The following is a 19,948-nucleotide window of genomic DNA, read 5'->3' as shown; positions in this document are numbered from 1 at the left end:
AAATAGATTTTAAACCAAAGACTGTAATAAGAAATGAAGAAAGACACTATACATAATAAAAGGATCTATCCAACAATAAGATGTAACAATTGTAAATATTTATGCCCCTAACCTGGGAGCAGCCAAATATGTAAACCAATTAATAACAAAATTAAAATTATCATTGATTATTATACAATAATAGCAGGGAACTTTAACATCCCACTCAAAGCAATGGACAGATTATCTAAGCAAAAGAGCAACAAGGAAACAAAAGGCTTTGAATGTCACTGGACCAGATGAACTTCACAGATATATTCAGAACATTCCATTGTAAAGAACATACATTCTTCTCGAGTGGACATGGAACATAGATTACATACTGGGTCACAAATCATGTCTTAACTGGTACCAAAAGATTGGGATTATTTCCTGCATATTTTCAGACCACAATGCTTTGAAACTTGAACTCAATCACAAGAGAATATTTGGAAAAACACAAGTACATAGAAGTTAAAGAGCATCCTACTAACCACAAACTACCAAAACTGGAACAGGAAGAAATAGAAAACCTGAACAGGCCAATAACCAGGGAGGAAATTGAAGTAGTCATAAAAAACCTCCCAAGACACAGAGGTCCAGGGCCAGATGGCTTCCCAGGGGAATTCTATCAAACGTTTAAAGAAGAAGCCATACCTATTCTACTAGAGCTGTTTGGAAAGATAGAAAGATATGGAGTACTTCCAAATTCATTCTATGAGGCCAGCATCACCTTAATTCCAAAACCAGACAAAGACCCCACCAAAAAGGAGAATTACAGACCAATATCCCTGATGAACATGGATGCAAAAATTCTCAACAAGATACTAGCCAATAGGATCCAAGAGTACATTAAGAAAATTATTCACCATGACCAAGTAGGATTTATCCCCGGGATGCAAGGCTGGTTCAACAGTAGTAAAGCAATCAATGTGATTGATCATATCAGCAAGAGAAAAAACAAGAACCATATGATCTTCTCAATAGATGCAGAGAAAGCATTTGACAAAATACAGCATCCATTCCTGATGAAAACTCTTCAGAGTGTAGGGATAGAGGGAACATTCCTCAGCATCTTAAAAGCCATCTACATAAAGCCCACAGCAAATATCATTCTCAATGCGGAAACACTGGGAGCCTTTCCCCTAAGATCAGGAATACGACAGGGATGTCCACTCTCACCACTGCTATTCAACATAGTACTGGAAGTCCTAGCCTCAACAACCAGGCAACAAAAACAAATAAAAGGCATTCAAATTGGCAAAGAAGAAGTCAAACTCTCCCTCTTTGCAGATGACAAGATACTGTACATAGAAACCCAAAAGACTCCACCCCAAGATTGCTAGAACTCATACAGCAATTTGGCAGGGTGGCAGGATACAAAATCAATGCCCAGAAATCAGTGGCATTTCTATACACTAACAATGAGACTGAAGTAAGAGAAATCAAGGAGTTAATCCCATTTACAATTGCACCCAAAAGCATAAGATACCTAGGAATAAACCTAACCAAAGAGGTAAAGGATCTATACCCTAAAAACTACAGAACACTTCTGAAAGAAATTGAGGAAGACACAGAGAGATAGAAAAATATTCCATGCTCATGGATTGGAAGAATTAATATTGTGAAAATGTCTATGCTACCCAGGACAATTTACATATTTAATGCAATCCCTATCAAAATACCAGGGACTTTCTTCAGAGAGTTGGAACAAATCATCTTAATATTTGTGTGGAATCAGAAAAGACCCTGAATAGCCAGGGGATTATTAAAAAAGAAAACTATAGCTGGGGGCATCACAATGCCAGATTTCAGGCTGTACTACAAAGCTGTGGTCATCAAGACAGTGTGGTACTGGCACAACAACAGACACATAGATCAATGGAACAGAATAGAGAATACAAAAGTGGACCCTCAACTTTATGGTCAACTAATATTCGACAAAGCAGGAAAGACTATCCACTGGAAAAAAGACAGTGTCTTCAATAAATGGTGCTGGGAAAATTGGACATCCACATGCAGAAGAATGAAACTAGACCGTTCTCTTACACCATACACAAAGATAAACTCAAAATGGATGAAAGATCTAAATGTGAGACAAGATTCCATCAAAATCCTAGAGGAGAACACAGGCAACACCCTTTTTGAACTCGGCCACAGTAACTTCTTGCAAGATATATCTATGAAGGCAAGAGAAACAAAAGCAAAAATGAATTATTGGGACTTAATCAAGATAAAAAGCTTCTGCACAGCAAAAGAAACAGTCAACAAAACTAAAAGATAACCTACAGAATGGGAGAAGATATTTGCAAATGACATATCAGATAAAGGGCTAGTTTCCAAGATCTATAAAGAACTTATTAAATTCAACAGCAAAGAAACAAACAATCCAATCATAAAATGGGCAAAATACATGAACAGAAATCTCACAGAGGAAGACATAGACATGGCCAACAAGCACATGAGAAAAAGCTCCACATCGCTGGCCATCAGGGAAATACAAATCAAAACCACAATGAGATACCACCTCACACCAGTGAGAATGGGGAAAATTAACAAGATAGGAAACAACAAATGTTGGAGAGGATGTGGAGAAAGGGTAACCCTCTTGCACTGTTGGTGGGAATGTGAACTGGTACAGCCACTCTGGAAAACTGTGTGGATGTTCCTTGAAGAGTTAAAAATAGATGCGCCCTACAACCCAGAAATTGCACTGCTGGGGATTTACCCCAAAGATACAGATGCAGTGAAATGCCGGGACACCTGCACCCCAATGTTTATAGCAGCAATGTCCACAATAGCCAAACTGTGGAAGGAGCCTCGGTGTCCATCGAAAGATGAATGGATAAAGAAGATGTGGTTTATGTATACAATGGAATATTACTCAGTCATTAGAAATGACAAATACCCACCATTTGTTTCAACGTGGAGGGACCTGGAGGGTATTGTGCTGAGTGAAATAAGTCAATCGGAAAAGGACAAACATTATATGGTCTCACTGATTTGGGGAATATAAAAATTAGTGAAAGGGAATAAAGGGAAAGGAGAGAAAATGAGTGAAAATATCAGTGAGGGTGACAAAACATGAGAGACACCTAACTCTGGGAAATGAACAAGGGGTAGTGGAGGGGGGAGTGGGGGGGGGGTTGGGGTGACTGGGTGATGGGTACTGGGGGAGGGCACTCGGCAAGATGAGCACTGGGTGTTATGCTCTATTTTGGCAAATTGAACTCCAATAAATAAAAATTAAAAAATAAATAAATAAATAGCATCCTACTAAAGAATGAATGAGTCAACCAGGAAATTAATTAACAATTTTTTTAAATCATGGAAACAAATGAAAATTAAAAAAAAACAATTCAGAACCTTCAGGATGTAGTAAAGGCAGTCCTAAGAAGGAAGGATATAGAAATACAGGCATTTCTCAAAAAACAAGCTGGAGAAAGAAAACCAAAGAAAGCCTAAATCCAGCAGGAGAAGAGAAATAATAAAGATTAGAGCAGAAAACAATGAAATAGAAATCAAAAGAACAGTTCAATGAAGCTAAGACCTGATTCTTTAAAAGAATTAAAAAGATTGATAAACTGTGAGGTAGATCTATCACAAAGAAAAGAGAAAGGACCCAAATAAATAAATAAAATCATAAATGAAAGAGGAGAGATCACAACCAACACTGAAGAAATACAATTATAAGAGCATATTCTGAGCACCTATATGCCAACAAATTAAATCTGGAAGAAATGGATGCATTTCTATTTCAAAGATATATAAACTACCAAAACTGAAACAGGAAGAAATAGAAAACCTGAACAGACCCATAAGCAGCAAAGAACTTGAAGCAGTCATCAAAAATCTCCCAACAAACAAGATTCCAGGACCAGATGACCTCCCAGTGGAATTCTACCAAACATTTAAAGAACTCTTTTCTTCTGAAGCTGTTTCAAAAAATAGAAATGGAAGGAAAACTTGCAAAGTCATTCTATGAGGCCAGTATCATCTTGATCCCAAAGCCAAAAACCCCACCAAAAAGAATTACAGATGAATATCCTCAATGAACATGGATGCAAAAATTCTCACCAAGATATAGCTAATCGAACCCAACAGTACATTAAAATGATTATTCACCAAGATCAAATAGGCTTTATTCCTGGGCTGCAAGGGTGGTTTGACATCCACAAATCAATCAATGTGATACATCACATTAATAAAAGAAAGGACAAGAATTATATGATGCTCTTAATAGATGCAGAAAAGGCATTCAACATAATACAGCATCCTTTCTTGATTAAAACTCTCTGCAGTGTAGGGATAGAGGGAATATAGTATAATATAATAAAAGCCATATATAAAAACTCATAGCAAATATCATCCTCAATGGGGAAAAACTGAAAAATTTTCCCGTAAGGTAAGGAACAAGACAGGGATGTCCCCTCTCACCACTGATGTTCAACATAGTACTGGAAGTCCTAGCTATAGCAATCAGACAACAAAAAGAAATAAAATACATTCATTCTGGCAAAGAAGATATCAAACTTTCACTCTTCATAGATGACATGATATGCTATGGTGAAAACCCAAAAGACTCCACTCCAAAATTGCTAGAACTTATACAGGAATTCCGCAAAGTCGCAGGCTATAAAATCAACGCACAGAAGTCAGTTGCATTTCTATACACTAATAATGAGACAGAAGAAAGAGAAATCAAGGAATCAATCCCATTTACAATTGCACCAGAAGCCATAAGATACCTAGGAATATACCAAACCAAAGACATAAAAGGATCTGTACTCTGGAAACTGTAGAACATTTATGAAAGAAATTGAGGAAGACACAAAGAAATGGAAGAACATTCCATGATCACAGATTAGAAGAACAAATATTGTTAAAATGTCTATGCTACCCAAAACAATCTATATATTCATGCAATCTCTATCACAATACTTATACCATCAACGTTTTTCACAGAGCTGGAAAAAGCAATCCTAAAATTTGTGTGGAACCAGAAAAGACTTCAAATAGCCAAAGGATTGTTGAGGAAAAAAACACAAAGCTGGTGACATCATAGTTCTGGACTTCAAGCTATATTACAAAGCTGTAATCATCAAGACAGTATGGTACTGGCACAAAAAACTGGACAACCTCATGCAGAAAAGTGAAACTTGACTGTTATTACACTATTCACTAAAATAAACTCAAAATGGATAAAAGAAAAAAAAAGAAAAAATGGATAAAAATGGATAAAGACATAAATGTGAGACAGGAATTCACCAAAATCCTAGTGGACAATACAGGCAGCAACTTTGGTCACAGAAACCTCTTGCTAGACACATCTTCAAAGTCAAGGGAAACGAAAGCAAAAATGAACTATTAGAACTTCATCAAGATAAAAAGCTTTTGCACAGGAAAGGCAACAGTCGACAAAACTAAAAGATAACCTACAGAATGGGAGAAATATTTACAAATGTCTTATCAGATAAAGAGCTGGTATCCAAAAATCTATAAATAACTTACCAAACTCAACACCCAAATAACAAATAATCCAGTAAAGAAATGGGCAGAACACATGAACAGACATTTCTCCAAAGAAGACATACAAATGGCCAACAGACGCATGAAAAAATGCTCAACATCACTCAGCATCAGGGAAATACAAATCAAAACCACAATAAGAACTACCTCACATGTCAGAATGGCTAAAATGAACAAGTCAGGAAACAAGTGTTGGCAAGGAAGTGGAGAAAGGGGAACCCTCTTACACTGTTGATAGGAATGCAAACTGGTACAGCCTCTCTGGAAAACAGTATGGAGTTTCCTCAAAACATTAGATATAGAGCTACCCTACAACCCAGCAATTGCACTACTAGGTATTTATCCAAAAAATACAAATAGAGTGATTCAAAGGGGCACCTGCACTCCAATGTATATAGCAACAATGTCCGAAATATGGAAAGAGTACAGATGTCTATCAATAGATGAATGGGTAAAGAAGATGTGATATATATATATATATATATATATATATATATATATATACACACACATAATATTTAAACACATAAATATTATATATATAATATTTGTTCTTTTATATATATAATGGAATATTACTCAGCAATCAAAAAAAATGAAATCTTACCATTTGCAACAACATGGATGGAACTAGAGGATATTATGTTAAGCAAAGTAACTAATCAGGGAAAGACAATTATTACATTATTTCACTCAGATGTGAAATTTAAGAAATAAAACAGATGAACATAGGAGAAGGGAAGGAAAAATAAAATAGAACAAAATCAGAGAGGAAGACAAACCATAAGAGACTCAATATGGGAAACAAACTGAGGGTTGCTGTGGGGGAAGTGCATGGGGGGATTAGGGTAACTGGGTGATGGGCATTAAGGAGGGCACCTAATGTAATGGTCACTGGGTATTATATGCAACTGATGAATCACTTAACTCTACCTTTGAAACTAATAATACAGTATATGTTAATTAATTGATTTTGAATTTTTAAAAAAATCTACCTTTCCCCAAACAGTTTTTGCCATCCTGCCAATTTATTGGAATGAGAGCAATTCTGGTTTACAATAAAGCCAGGAAGGTTAATGTAATTAAATTTTAATACAAATTGCTAAAAACTGGAAAAATTAAGCATACTAGAAAAAGTAGTTTTTAGGATTATTAGCAAACTGTAAATGTAAAATATTGATTTAATTCAATTGGTATAGTTTCCCTAAAAGAAAAAACAAGCCAAATAATATTTCATATAGATTAACACATAATAAATTTTAAGATTCTTGAGAAGTGACTACATGGCACCAGTAACTATTTTGTACTGCCACAGAATTTCGCATAAATATCATCAAATATTTAGTGAGCAAATAAAATAAGAAGTGACTGAAACATTGACAGTGTGTTTATATCTTCCAGATGTGTAAGGCCTTCCTTCCTGCCATGATTAAATCTAACCATGGTCAGTTGGTCTGTATTTCAACTGTAGCAGGAGTAGTTGGCATAAGTGGACTATCAGATGAATACTTTACTTCACCAAGTGTCTTTGTATTCCCTAGTCATGGCACCCTCAAATTAGGACTCTTCTAAGATACAGAGAACTCTTCCTGCACCAAAGGAAAATCCCTGGTACGAGTGGTTCTATTTTAAATGGCAGTTATAGGGGAGATATTCTCTTCTTTAAAAAAGCAAAAACAGGGATCCCTGGGTGGCACAGCGGTTTGGCGCCTGCCTTTGGTCCAGGGCGCGATCCTGGAGACCCGGGATCGAATCCCACGTCGGGCTCCCGGTGCATGGAGCCTGCTTCTCCCTCTGCCTGAGTCTCTGCCTCTCTCTCTCTGTGACTATCATAAATAAATTAAAAAAAATTAATAAAAAAAAATAAAATAAATAATAAAAAAATAAAAAAGCAAAAACAAAGAGAAGAATGCATTTATTGGCTCATTAGTTTCTTGGGTTAAGAGAAATTGAAATAATTTCCACTTTGCTGTTGGGTAAATAGTGAAGGTATAGTAGAGTGGTCACAAAAATTACTTTAACAGTGATATTTTGTCCCCAAGGATAAACTAGAGAAAGGAAAGGGAGTTTCAATTTTTAAAATAATTCCAAGAATTAACTTTTCCAATTCTATTATGAATAGTGAATAGCTTTTCCTTTTGTTTCAGATGATTGTGCAAGCAAATTCACAGCTTTTGGCTTTGCAATTAAGAATTCTAAAAAAAAAATGAATTAAGAATACAAAAAAAAAGTACAATTTAAACCATCATAATTTGCTTGAAATTCATCAAAACTGGAATGTTTGATGGCTGTACAACCAAGTATGTAAACTCTTAATAATAATCTTTGTTCTTATAATAATCTTCTAATATATGTCAATTATCATCTTTTTATTTTGAAGTTTTAAAATATGGACAGTCAAACAAAAGAAATAATTGGAATGTCTAATTTGGTAAAAACATCAATATGCATTGAATTAATGAATTTATTCAATTTCAAGATAATAATATGCTAACAAGTTAATGGCATGGTGAAAACGTATAGCTAAATTGCTAATCTGAATATACAATATAACAGAAAAATTGTTGGTGAGAAGTTATTAAATAGTTAGCACTGTAGTGTTGAGAAGATAATTTCTTTCCCAAAAATAATATGAAGTAAAAATGATCCAAAAGATAAAATATTTCATGAGACTGATTAATATATGTGGGAAAGTGTCAGAGGGTGATATTTTGAAAAAAAGGTTACATTTGGAAGAAAGATCCAAATGAGTATACAAATGAAATATGATGGCTTTTACACAAAGGAGCCAATCAGTAGAGTATATTGAAAAGCATAAACATGATTTAGGGCAAGCACAGTTATTACAATTGCTAAAAAGAGGGTTGACATGATCCAAATGGCATTAATCAGCCATATTTGTAGGAAAGAGACACAGCCAACAAAAAGGCTGACTAAAAAGCAATGAGGCTATTTAAAGTCTAGTGGGACTAAAATTAAATAAAAAGTACTGGTCAACTAATATTCGATAAAGGAGGAAATACTATCCATTGGAAGAAAGACAGTCTCTTCAATAAATGGTGCTGGGAAAATTGGACATCCACATGCAGAAGAATGAAACTAGACCACTCTCTTTCACCATACACAAAGATAAACTCAAAATGGATGAAAGATCTAAATGTGAGACAAGAGTCCATCAAAATCCTAGAGAAGAACACAGGCAACACCCTTTTTGAACTCGGCCATAGTAACTTCTTGCAAGATACATCCACGAAGGCAAAAGAAACAAAAGCAAAAATGAACTATTGGGACTTCATCAAGATAAGAAGCTTTTGCACAGCAAAGGATACAGTCAACAAAACTCAAAGACAACCTACAGAATGGGAGAAGATATTTGCAAATGACATATCAGATAAAGGGCTAGTTTCCAAGATCTATAAAGAACTTATTAAACTCAACAGCAAAGAAACAAACAATCCAATCATGAAATGGGCAAAATACATGAACAGAAATCTCACAGAGGAAGACATAGACATGGCCAACATGCATATGAGAAAATGCTCTGCATCACTTGCCATCAGGGAAATACAAATCAAAACCACAATGAGATACCACCTCACACCAGTGAGAATGGGGAAAATTAACAAGGCAGGAAACAACAAATGTTGGAGAGGATGCGGAGAAAAGGGAACCCTCTTACACTGTTGGTGGGAATGTGAACTGGTGCAGCCACTCTGGAAAACTGTGTGGAGGTTCCTCAAACAGTTAAAAATATACCTGCCCTACGACCCAGCAATTGCACTGTTGGGGATTTACCCCAAAGATACAAATGCAATGAAACGCCAGGACACCTGCACCCCGATGTTTATAGCAGCAATGGCCACGATAGCCAAACTGTGGAAGGAGCCTCGGTGTCCAACGAAAGATGAATGGATAAAGAAGATGTGGTTTATGTATACAATGGAATATTACTCAGCTATTAGAAATGACAAATACCCACCATTTGCTTCAACGTGGATGGAACTGGAGGGTATTATGCTGAGTGAAGTAAGTCAGTCGGAGAAGGACAAACATTATATGTTCTCATTCATTTGGGGAATATAAATAATAGTGAAAGGGAATATAAGGGAAGGGAGAAGAAATGTGTGGGAAATATCAGAAAGGGAGACAGAATGTAAAGACTGCTAACTCTGGGAAACGAACTAGGGGTGGTAGAAGGGGAGGAGGGCGGGGGTGGGAGTGAATGGGTGACGGGCACTGGGGGTTATTCTGTATGTTAGTAAATTGAACACCAATAAAAAATAAATTAAAAAAAAAACAAAAAAATTGTTAATATATATTGTTTTTCAAGAAGTGATCAATTTTCAGAACTTCTGTTCTCACAGATTGTAAAATTAGTGCATGTTTATTGCAGAAAATTTAGCAAAAAAACAAAATAAAAATCTACCACAATATCTACCTCAAAATAAATAAATAAATAAATAAATAAATAAATAAATAAATAAAAAGTACCAAAGCAGATGGTAAAGATTGACAGAATATAGATGGGAAAGATAACTCACAAAGAGGTATGTATTAAGCTGGTCAAATTTAGAAGACGATCATTCAAAATCTTTGGAGCTAGATCAAAGGGCATGCAGTAAACTGAAAAGCATTTATTCAATAAAATCGACAGAAATTCAATAAGAACACAGGGAGGCCATGGCCTTGGGGATGGGGACCACACCCATCCACCTACAGCTCTGTCTTGTAGAATAACTGTTCCAGTGGGCTTGACAACCAAAGTCTTTTCCATCTCCCCCAGATCTCTGGGATGGAATTGCCATTCTGGGTAGTTTGGCAGCAGATGAATATCACAAGATCCCATCTTCTGTGGAAGACCAATATTGAGTGGAAAGACTCAGCCAGACAGTGCTGTTCCTCCACTCCTAGTTCCCACTATGCAGGAAAGATCCGGAGAGGCTGTTGCTGAAGAAAGCAATTCTTTAAAGAACAACTCTTTATTGTTGGAGAGACATACCAGTGGTTTCAGCAGTCAAGTAGCAGGTCCTAACTCTTCCATCTTCTTTTTTTTTTTTTAAGATTTTATTTATTTGAGAGAGAGGGAAAGAGAGAACAAGCAAGAGGAGGGACAAAGGGGAAAGGGAGAAGCAGACTCACCACTAAGCATGGAGCCCCATTCGGAGCTGGATCCCAGGACACTGAGCTCATGATCTCAGCCGAGTCAGATGCTTAACTGACTGAGCCACCCAGGCACCCCTCTCTTCCATCTTCTTAAGACAAGATCTGTTTTTGATCTTAAGTAGAGTCACCAGACAGTAAATATTTGGAAATCCCAACTTCCCAGGCTCTGGGTTGTGGAAGATCTGCACATGGTGGCGGCAGCAGCAGGGTGGCAGTCTTACTTCCTGACATCTCCTCAGCCCTCATATCCTACTCAATAGGGATAATTCCAATAGGTCAGTAAGTGGAGAAAGTTACTTATCACACCCAATTCTTGCTTCATAACTCAGAGGTTCTGCTAGGTTAAGGTCAAATTTAGCCTCAAAGATTGGCATCTCTCTGCTTCTCTCAAGGAACTGAACTTCAATTAGATAAGACTGTAGATCACAGAATTGTTGAAAGAAAGAAAGAACGAAAGAGAGAAAGAAGAAAGAAAGAAAGAAAGAAAGAAAGAAAGAAAGAAAGAGAAAGAAAGAAAGAAAGAAAGAAAGAAAGAAAGAAAGAAAGAAAGAGAAAGAAAGAAAGAAGAAAGAAAGAAAGAAAGAAAGAAAGAAAGAAAGAAAGAAAGAAAGGAAGGAAGAAAAAGAAATTCAACCACCAGCAAGTTATAGAGGTTAAGAACTTGATGTGATACAAATAGAGGCAGACCTGCTAGAAACTTAAGAGGAAGAAAGAGCAAAAAATTGCCTGGCTAAAATGATAATTATCCCTGACAGAAAGGAAGATTATTTGCATGCCAAAAATGGAATCTTTGAAGGAATGGCATCAATGACATATTGCAGGAGAAATAGACTTCACTGAACCAGTCCAGTCAAGTCACTAAATAAATCAACAAGCAAACAACCATAATAAGCCCCATGAGGAACTTTTTATCCAGAGCTTCTACAATATATTGCCTAAAATTTCTACTTTCATGCACCCCTGGGTGGCTCAGTGGTTGAGCATCGGCCTTTGGCTCAGAGTGTGATCCCAGAGTCCCAGGATCAAGTCCTATCGGGCTTCCTGCATGGAGCCTGATTCTCCTGTCTCTGCCTCTCTCTCTGCCTCCTTTTGTGTCTCTCATGAATAAATAAATAAAAAATTTTAAATGCCTACTTTCAAACAGGGAAGTATAAGATAAGCAAAGATACAAGAAAGCATGACCCATCCATAGAAAAAAAATGTAGGCAATAGGAATTGTCTTGAAGGAGACTCAGATTTTGAACTTAACAGAAAAACAACAAAGCAGTTATTATAAAATACATTCAAACATCTGATGGAATACATATTTTTAAAACAGAAAGTGGGGGCAGCCTGGGTGGCTCAGTGGTTTAGTGCCACATTCAGCCTAGGATGTGATCCTGGAGACCCAGGATCGAGTCCCACATCAGACTCCCTGCATGGAGACTGCTTCTCCCTCTGCCTGTGTCTCTGCCTCTCTCTCTCTCTCTCTCTCTCTCTCTCTCTCTCTCTCTCTGTCTCTCATGAATAAATAAATAAAAATCTTTAAAAAACTAAAAAAGGCAAAACAAAATAAACAGCTCAAAACAAAAGCAAAACAAAAACTGAAAGAACCTGTTGCTAGCACCTACCTTACAAGAAATGCTAAAGTTCTTAGGCTGAAAGTAAGTGACACCAGCGAATAATTTGAATCCAGTTGAAAAAAATTTAAAAACTGAGTGCCAGATAATAAAGTGGGCAATTTTAAAAAGGCAACATAAATGCATATTTCTTCCCTTAACAGATTCTAAAAGCAAATATGTAAACAATATGGACATAATAGTATTGTAGGTCCTATGTGATATAGAAATGTGGTATTTTTGACAATAAGAGCACAAAAGAGGTGAACGAAGACAAAACTATAGTAGTAAGGAAATGACATCAGATAGTAACTCAAATCTACAGGAAGGAATGAAGAGAACTAAAAAATAGAGAAGACTGATGTGGCAAACTCTATAAATATATACTTGTTCTCCTTTCCTCTCTAAGCTTCTTTAAAACATAAAATTTATAAGGTAATAATTACAACAAGGTTTTGTTTGGCTTAAAACATATACAGACATAATCTATATAATGAGAATAGCACCAAATGGATGAGATAATATAGCCATATAGGAGTAAAATTTCTCTATCTCATTGGAATTAAAGTAACATAAATCTGATAAATTAAGACATTGTATGTCCTGGAAAAATCTCTAAGAAAATAACTCAAAAATACAGTTTAAAAATCATTGAAGAATGTACCTATTATCAAAAGGGCACGGAACACCAGAACACTATAAACTAAGTCAACCTAATAGACAGCTATGGAACATTCCACCAACAAGAGCAGAATTTACTTTCTTCTCACACACACATAGAACATTCTCCAGGATAAACTATATGTTAGGCCATATGACAATCATACATAAACCTGAAAAGAATGAAATCACACAAAATTTGTTCTCCCACCAAAATGGAATAAAATTAGAAAACACCAGGAAAATTTTTGAGAAGTTTATAAATGCGTGGAAATACAAGATACCAAAACTTATGAGATGCAGCTAAAGCTAAAGCAGTGCTTAGAGACAAATTTATAGCTATAAATGACTACATTAAAAAAGAAGAAAGATTTTAAGTGAGGAATCTTTCACCTTAAGAAACTACAAAAAAAAAGAGCACATTAAATGCAAAGCAAGCAGAAATGATAAGAAATGTTAGCAGAGATAAGTGACATAGAGATTAGAAAACTAACTAAAATCAAGGAAACCCAAAATTGGCTCTTTGAAAAGATCAACAAAATTAATAAAACTTTGGCTGAACTGACCAAGAAAAAAAAAAAAGAGAGAGAAGACTCAAAGTACTAAAATCCGGAATAAAAGAAACTACAGACAGAAAAAAGATAATAAGGAAATACTATGAAAAACTATATGCCAACAAATTAGATAACTTAGATGAAATAGACAAATTCCTAGAGACATAAACTAACAAAACTGACTCGAAAGGAAATAAAAAAACCAAAACTACTCCAATAAAATAAAAAAGAACTGAACACTTCCCAACTCACTTTATGATGCTATTACCTTGACACCAAACTCGACAAAGACACCACAAGAACATAAAACTGAAGATCAATATCCCTTATGGATTCAAATACAAAAATTTCAATAAAAGACTAGCAAAGACAAATAAATGCTCCATAATCATCTCAATAAACACAGTATAAGTATATGACAAAATCTAACACTTTCATGATAAAAACACATGAACTAGGAATAAAAGGGATCTTCTATAACCTGATAAGCAGCATCTATGAAAACCTATAGCTAACATTTTATTTAATGGTGAAAGACTGAATGCTTGTACCCCAAGATCAAGACCAAGACAACGATGTCTGCTTTCACTACTCTGATTCAATTTCTGTTCAACAGGACAATTAGGCAAGAATATGAAAGAAAGATATTCAGATTGGAAAGGAAGAAGTAAAACTATTTTTACTGTCAGATGACATGATCTTGTACATATAAAAAATCCTAAAGAATATGCATACATACCCAAATTATTAGATCTAAGAAATGAATTAAGTAAGGTTATAGGATCAAAATACAAGATCAATATACAAAAAATAATTGTGTTTCTATACACTTATAATGACAAACCCTGAATTAAATTATTAAACAATTCCACTTACAATAGCATAAAAAGTAATGAAATACTTAGGAATAAATTTAACAAGAGAAATGCAAAACATATCTTGAAAATTACAAAACACGCTTGAAAGAGACTTTAAAAGACTTTGAGTAAGTGGAAATACATTCCATGTTCATGGATTAGAAGACATACTATTGTTAAGATGTCTATACTCTCCAAATTGATCTACAGATTCAATGGAATTCCTATGAGAAACCTAGCTGCCTTTTAGTTATTTGTTTATTTTGCAGGAATTGATGAGCTAATTCCAAAATATATATATAAATACAAGGGATCCAGAAAGCCAAAACTATACTGAAAAAGAATAAATTGTAGTGAATCACACTTCCCCAAATCAAAGCTTACTACAAAGCTACACTAATCAAGACACTATGATACTGGTATAAGGCTAGACATATAGATCAATGGAATAGAATTGAAAGTCCATAGCAAATCCTTAAAATTAGGTTCAGTTGATTTTCAACAAATATTCCAAGATAATTCAATGAGAAATTAATAGTCTTTTCAACATATGGTGCTGAGACAACTGGACAGCTACAAGCAAAAGACTGAGATTGAACTCCTACCTCCCACCATATACAAAAATTAACTCAAAATTAATCATAGACTTAAATGTAAGAGATAAAACCATAAAATTCTTAGAAGAAATGATTCAATATTTATGACCTTGGATTACACAATGGTTTATTAGCTACGACGCTAAATACAAGCAACAATTAAAGTTAAATAAATTTGATTTAAACAAAATTTAGGACTTCGCACTTCAAAGGACATGAAGAAAGTGAAAATACAATTCACAGAATACTAGAAATTTTTTGCAAATCATATATGACCAATAAGATACTTGTATCCAGAAGGTGAAGTTTCTGGCCCATTTTGCACCCTTTTGACTAATCAGTAACATGAATCAGCAAATGACAATATTTTTTCTCAAAATGGTTGAGTACTTATGACTTATCAGAGATTGGAACAAGCACTTTCCAAGAGTCATCCCAGTTAATTCTGAGAACTATAGGAAGTACATACCATTGTTACCTCCATTTCATAGGTGAATGAACTGAGACATGGAGCAATTCAGTAATTCACTCAAAGCCCAAAACAGCTGGAATCCAGATCTTCACCCAGGCAGTCTGAATATAGTCTATACTCTTAAATACTCTGTTAGATATGTAACATGTTAAAAATAAAATGAAATAACAAATGGAGAGACAATATTTTCAATATATATAACAGAATTATCAGTCTTAGTACATAAAAAGATACAAAGGATAGGAACAGGCCTTTCATGACAGAATTATTAAAGCTAACATCCAAAATCTCTACCTAAAAGAGTAAAGAAACTTTATAAAAGATATAATTTATATGAAAATGTATATTTAAAATCTAAATATATATAAAGTTTACCAAGCATATTGGGAAAGCTTTTTAAAGCAGTAATAAATGGAGTTGGTATAAAGTATTAAAAAATATAACAACATTCATAAACCACAAGAACAATAAGTTTTCCTCATTTTGGGAAGAGATTCAGCCTTAGAAATTGCCTATCTTTTGCCCCAGCAACTTTATAATTAAGAATTTTATCCCAAGGAAATAATCATGGGTGTGTATTGAGACTATCTACAGGGATCATCATTACAATATTACATCTTCCACTCCTGTTTTATTGAGATATAAGTAACATATAACACTGTTATTAATTTAAGGTATACAAAATAATGATTTGATATGTGTTCATTTGCAAAACGTTTACCACAATAAGGTTAGTTAACATTCATAGTTACAATTTTGTTTTCTTGTGATGAGGCTTTTTAAGATTTTCTCTTTAAACAACTTTCAACCATGCAAAACCATGTTGTTAACTATAGTCACCATGCTATACATTACTTTCCCAGAAATTATTTAATTTTAGCTGGAAGTTTGTGCCTTTGGACCACCTTCACTCATTTCCCCCAAGCCCCACCTCTGACAACTTCAATCTATTTTACGTTCCTGAATTACTTTTTTTAGATTCTAGATATAAGTGTAGTCATACAGTATTTGTCTTTCTCTGCCTGACTTACTTCATTTAACATAATGCCCTCAAGGTCCATTCATGTTGACACAAATGGCAAGATTCCTTCTTTATGTGGCTAAATAACATTCCATTATATGTGGCTGCACCAATTTACATTCCCACACGCAATGCACAAGATTCCCTTATCGCCCAATCCTTACCCACACTTGTTACCTCCTGTCTTATAATACCATGAGGTAGTATCTCATTGTGGTTTTGCTTTGCATTTCCCTGATGCTTAGTGATGTTGGCCACTTTTTCAACATGTACCTGCTGGCCAATATGTCTTCTTTAGAAAAAATGTCTATTCAGTTCCACTGCCCATTTATTAATTGAATGGTTTGTTCTTTGGCTATTGAGTTGTATGAGTTCTTTACATATTTTGGATATCCCTTCACCGGATATATGATTTACAGATATTTTCTCCCATTCCAGAGGTTACTTTTTCATTTTGTTGATGGTTTTCCTTTGCTGTGAAGAAGATTCCCATGCCATATTCCTATTACTCCCCAACTTTGTCAACATTTGGTGTTGTCAGTCTTTTTAATTTTAGCTCTTCTGGTAAATGTATAATGGCATAGAAGTAGCTACTTTTTTTTATATGTAAACGGTTCATTACAGAATTTTTTAACAGAGAAAAACAGCTTTATAAATATTAATAATATTGAAATGGTTAAATGTATTATAGTATGTCACCAAGGTGGAATATTTAGTCACTTAAATTTTTCAGGAAATATTTATAGACTACTATGTGGCACTGCATCAGACTAGAGACACATGCAGCTGAATTAAAGGAGCTATATGGTATACAGAACATTTGTTACAACTGGGAATATTTATTACCAATTGTTTTTTTTTTAATTTTGTTTATTTATTCATGAGAGATGAGAGAGAGACAGAGACAGAGACACAGGCAGAGGGAGAAGCAGACTCCATGCAGGGAAGCATGGGACTCAATCCTGGGTCTCCAGGATCATGCCCTGGGCCTAAGGCAGTGCTAAGCCACCTGGGCTGCCCTGGATTGTATTTTAAATTTACTTCAAAGTACTAGAATTAGTAATTATTACAAATATATCACTATATGATTAATGAAACCTTTTTTGTATGCCAAGCAATGTACTAGGCATGTCATACTCATTGTTTCTTTTACTACAAACCTACAAGATAGGGTTACAAAGCCCATTTTACCTATGAGGAGATGGAAGCTCATATAGTTAACATGACCACACAGCCTGTCACGGAGTGAGAATCTATATCAAAGGTGGCCTGGATCCAAACTACATAGTCTATCTGTCTTTGACACTGTAATATGTTTGGTAAGATTGACAAGGTCTATTGCTGTACTCTTTCTAGTTCTCTTTTGTTCCTATTCATTAAAAAATATCAGATGCCTCCAATATTCCAGGGATTGTTCAGGGTGCTCAGGATAGACAGCACAAGTGAACACAACAGATAGAATCCCTGAATTGAGTGAGAATGTGTCATGAAGAGATTGTCACATGGATAAATATAAGGTTTATTATGCTATTAAAGGAAAATAACACAGGTTTTGAGTATGTAAAAAAGGGATTTAGGGAACCAGCGCTCTCAAGAGAAGTCTTTATGGAGGAAGTAACATTAAAGGTGAGTCCCATGCAGTGGGCTCACCAGTTGAAAGAATGGGGACCACATTCTGGATGCAAGGACCCGCATCTTAGCAAGCTCTGTTCTAGAGGCATTTGCTGGTCCTGCATGAGCAAGAGGATGGCAGGAACTGGGTGATGCAGAACCTTAAGAACTGTAACATTTATTTCTCTTCATTTTGTTTACTGGGACTCTAGGAGTCCTTCCAGGTCCTGATGATGTATACCCTACTGCATGGAACATTTATGCCCACTCATGCCTATCCAACTTCTCCTTTCTTTGACTACAGTGCACATAACTTCAAGAGCTACTAGCAAAAATGTTAATACTTGTGAAACTATAGCTCCTTTAAGAGCAAGAATAAGGGGATGCCTAGGTGGTCCAGTGGTTGAGCTTCTGCCTTTTTTTTTTTAATTCTTGTTTTTTATAAATTTGTTTTTTATTGGTGTTCAATTTGCCAACATATAGAATAACACCCAGTGCTCATCCCATCAAGTGCCCATCTCAGTGCCCGTCACCCAGTCATCCCCAACCCCCACCCACCTCCCCTTCCACCTTTAACATTTTTATACATAATGAGATTTTCTCAAGCTACATAATGTTCCAAGGTGTGAATTTGGTTGGCTATATACTGTCATTAGTAGGAATGCACTATACTTCATTTAATCATTTCCCCCCTCTTATCTCCTTTACAGATAAGTAGATAAGAAAGTAAAGCAGATAAGAAAGTATGTGTAAACCGTGAGAACAGCCTTGAATGGCAGGAAGTTTCGAATGAAGAAAGCAGAAATAAGACTTCCTCATTTGCCAAGAAACTTTTTCTGACAACTGAATATAATGTTTTATATGTATATATATATATATATATATATATATATAAATGTTATATATTATATATATATAAATGTTATATATTATATATATATAATGTTAGCTTCTCTTGAATGGGGAGGACTAAAAATAGATTGTAGATTGTCAAGATCACACAATGAATGTGACCTACTCAGAGGGAGTGGCCTAGTAGCAAAGAAGTCAGTGATGTTAAATAATGGTTTTTGTAAACTCGGAGTCCCTATGTACATAAAAGCTAAAAACAATGTCTCCAGAAAAGGAAAGATTAATAATACTAAAACTATAGGGGGTGAAAGAAACATTGGTGTGTATAGATTAATTTTTTTCCAGATTTATTGAGATACAATGGATATATAATTTTGTGTAAGTATATGATGTACATTTTGGTTATTTTTGAACAAAATGCCCCATCATTGCTACCTCTTTTGCCAGAAAACAACTATATATACATTTTTTAAAGCTAAAAGCAACTATTTAATTTTTTAAATTTATTTACTTTTTAATTTTTTAATTTTTATTTATTTTTTAAGATTTTATGTATTTATTCATGAGAGACACAGAGAGAGAGGCAGAGACATAGACAGAGGGAGAGACAGGCTCCTTGCAGGGAGCCTGGTGTGGAACTCGATTCCAGGACCCCAGGATTACGACCCAAGCCAAGGGCAGACACTCAACCACTGAGCCAGCCAGGTGCCCCAAGAGCAAATACTTTAATAGCACAAGGACAATTTTTTGGACTATTGCTAGCTGTGTCTTAGTTCATCCAGACACTGAGAAAATTTAGTGACTATGAAGCCTTACAGAATATAAATTATTTACTTCAACTATGAATATGAAATGAAATGAATAACACTCCCTCAACTTTTTTTTATGAATTCTTTTAGTTCAAGTAATGGAGAATTTTGTTTGGAGAATGAAGGATTTAAAAAAACCTCGGTGCGTTGCCAGAAGAATATTAAGAATATTTGGCAAATTCCTCATTTAATTTAGTGAAAAAATACC

Source organism: Canis lupus, chromosome 29 (genome assembly GCF_003254725.2).
Source record: "Canis lupus dingo isolate Sandy chromosome 29, ASM325472v2, whole genome shotgun sequence".
Lineage (NCBI taxonomy): Eukaryota > Metazoa > Chordata > Mammalia > Carnivora > Canidae > Canis > Canis lupus.
The sequence above is the reverse complement of the archived record's forward strand: the minus strand, read 5'-3'. Positions refer to the sequence as shown.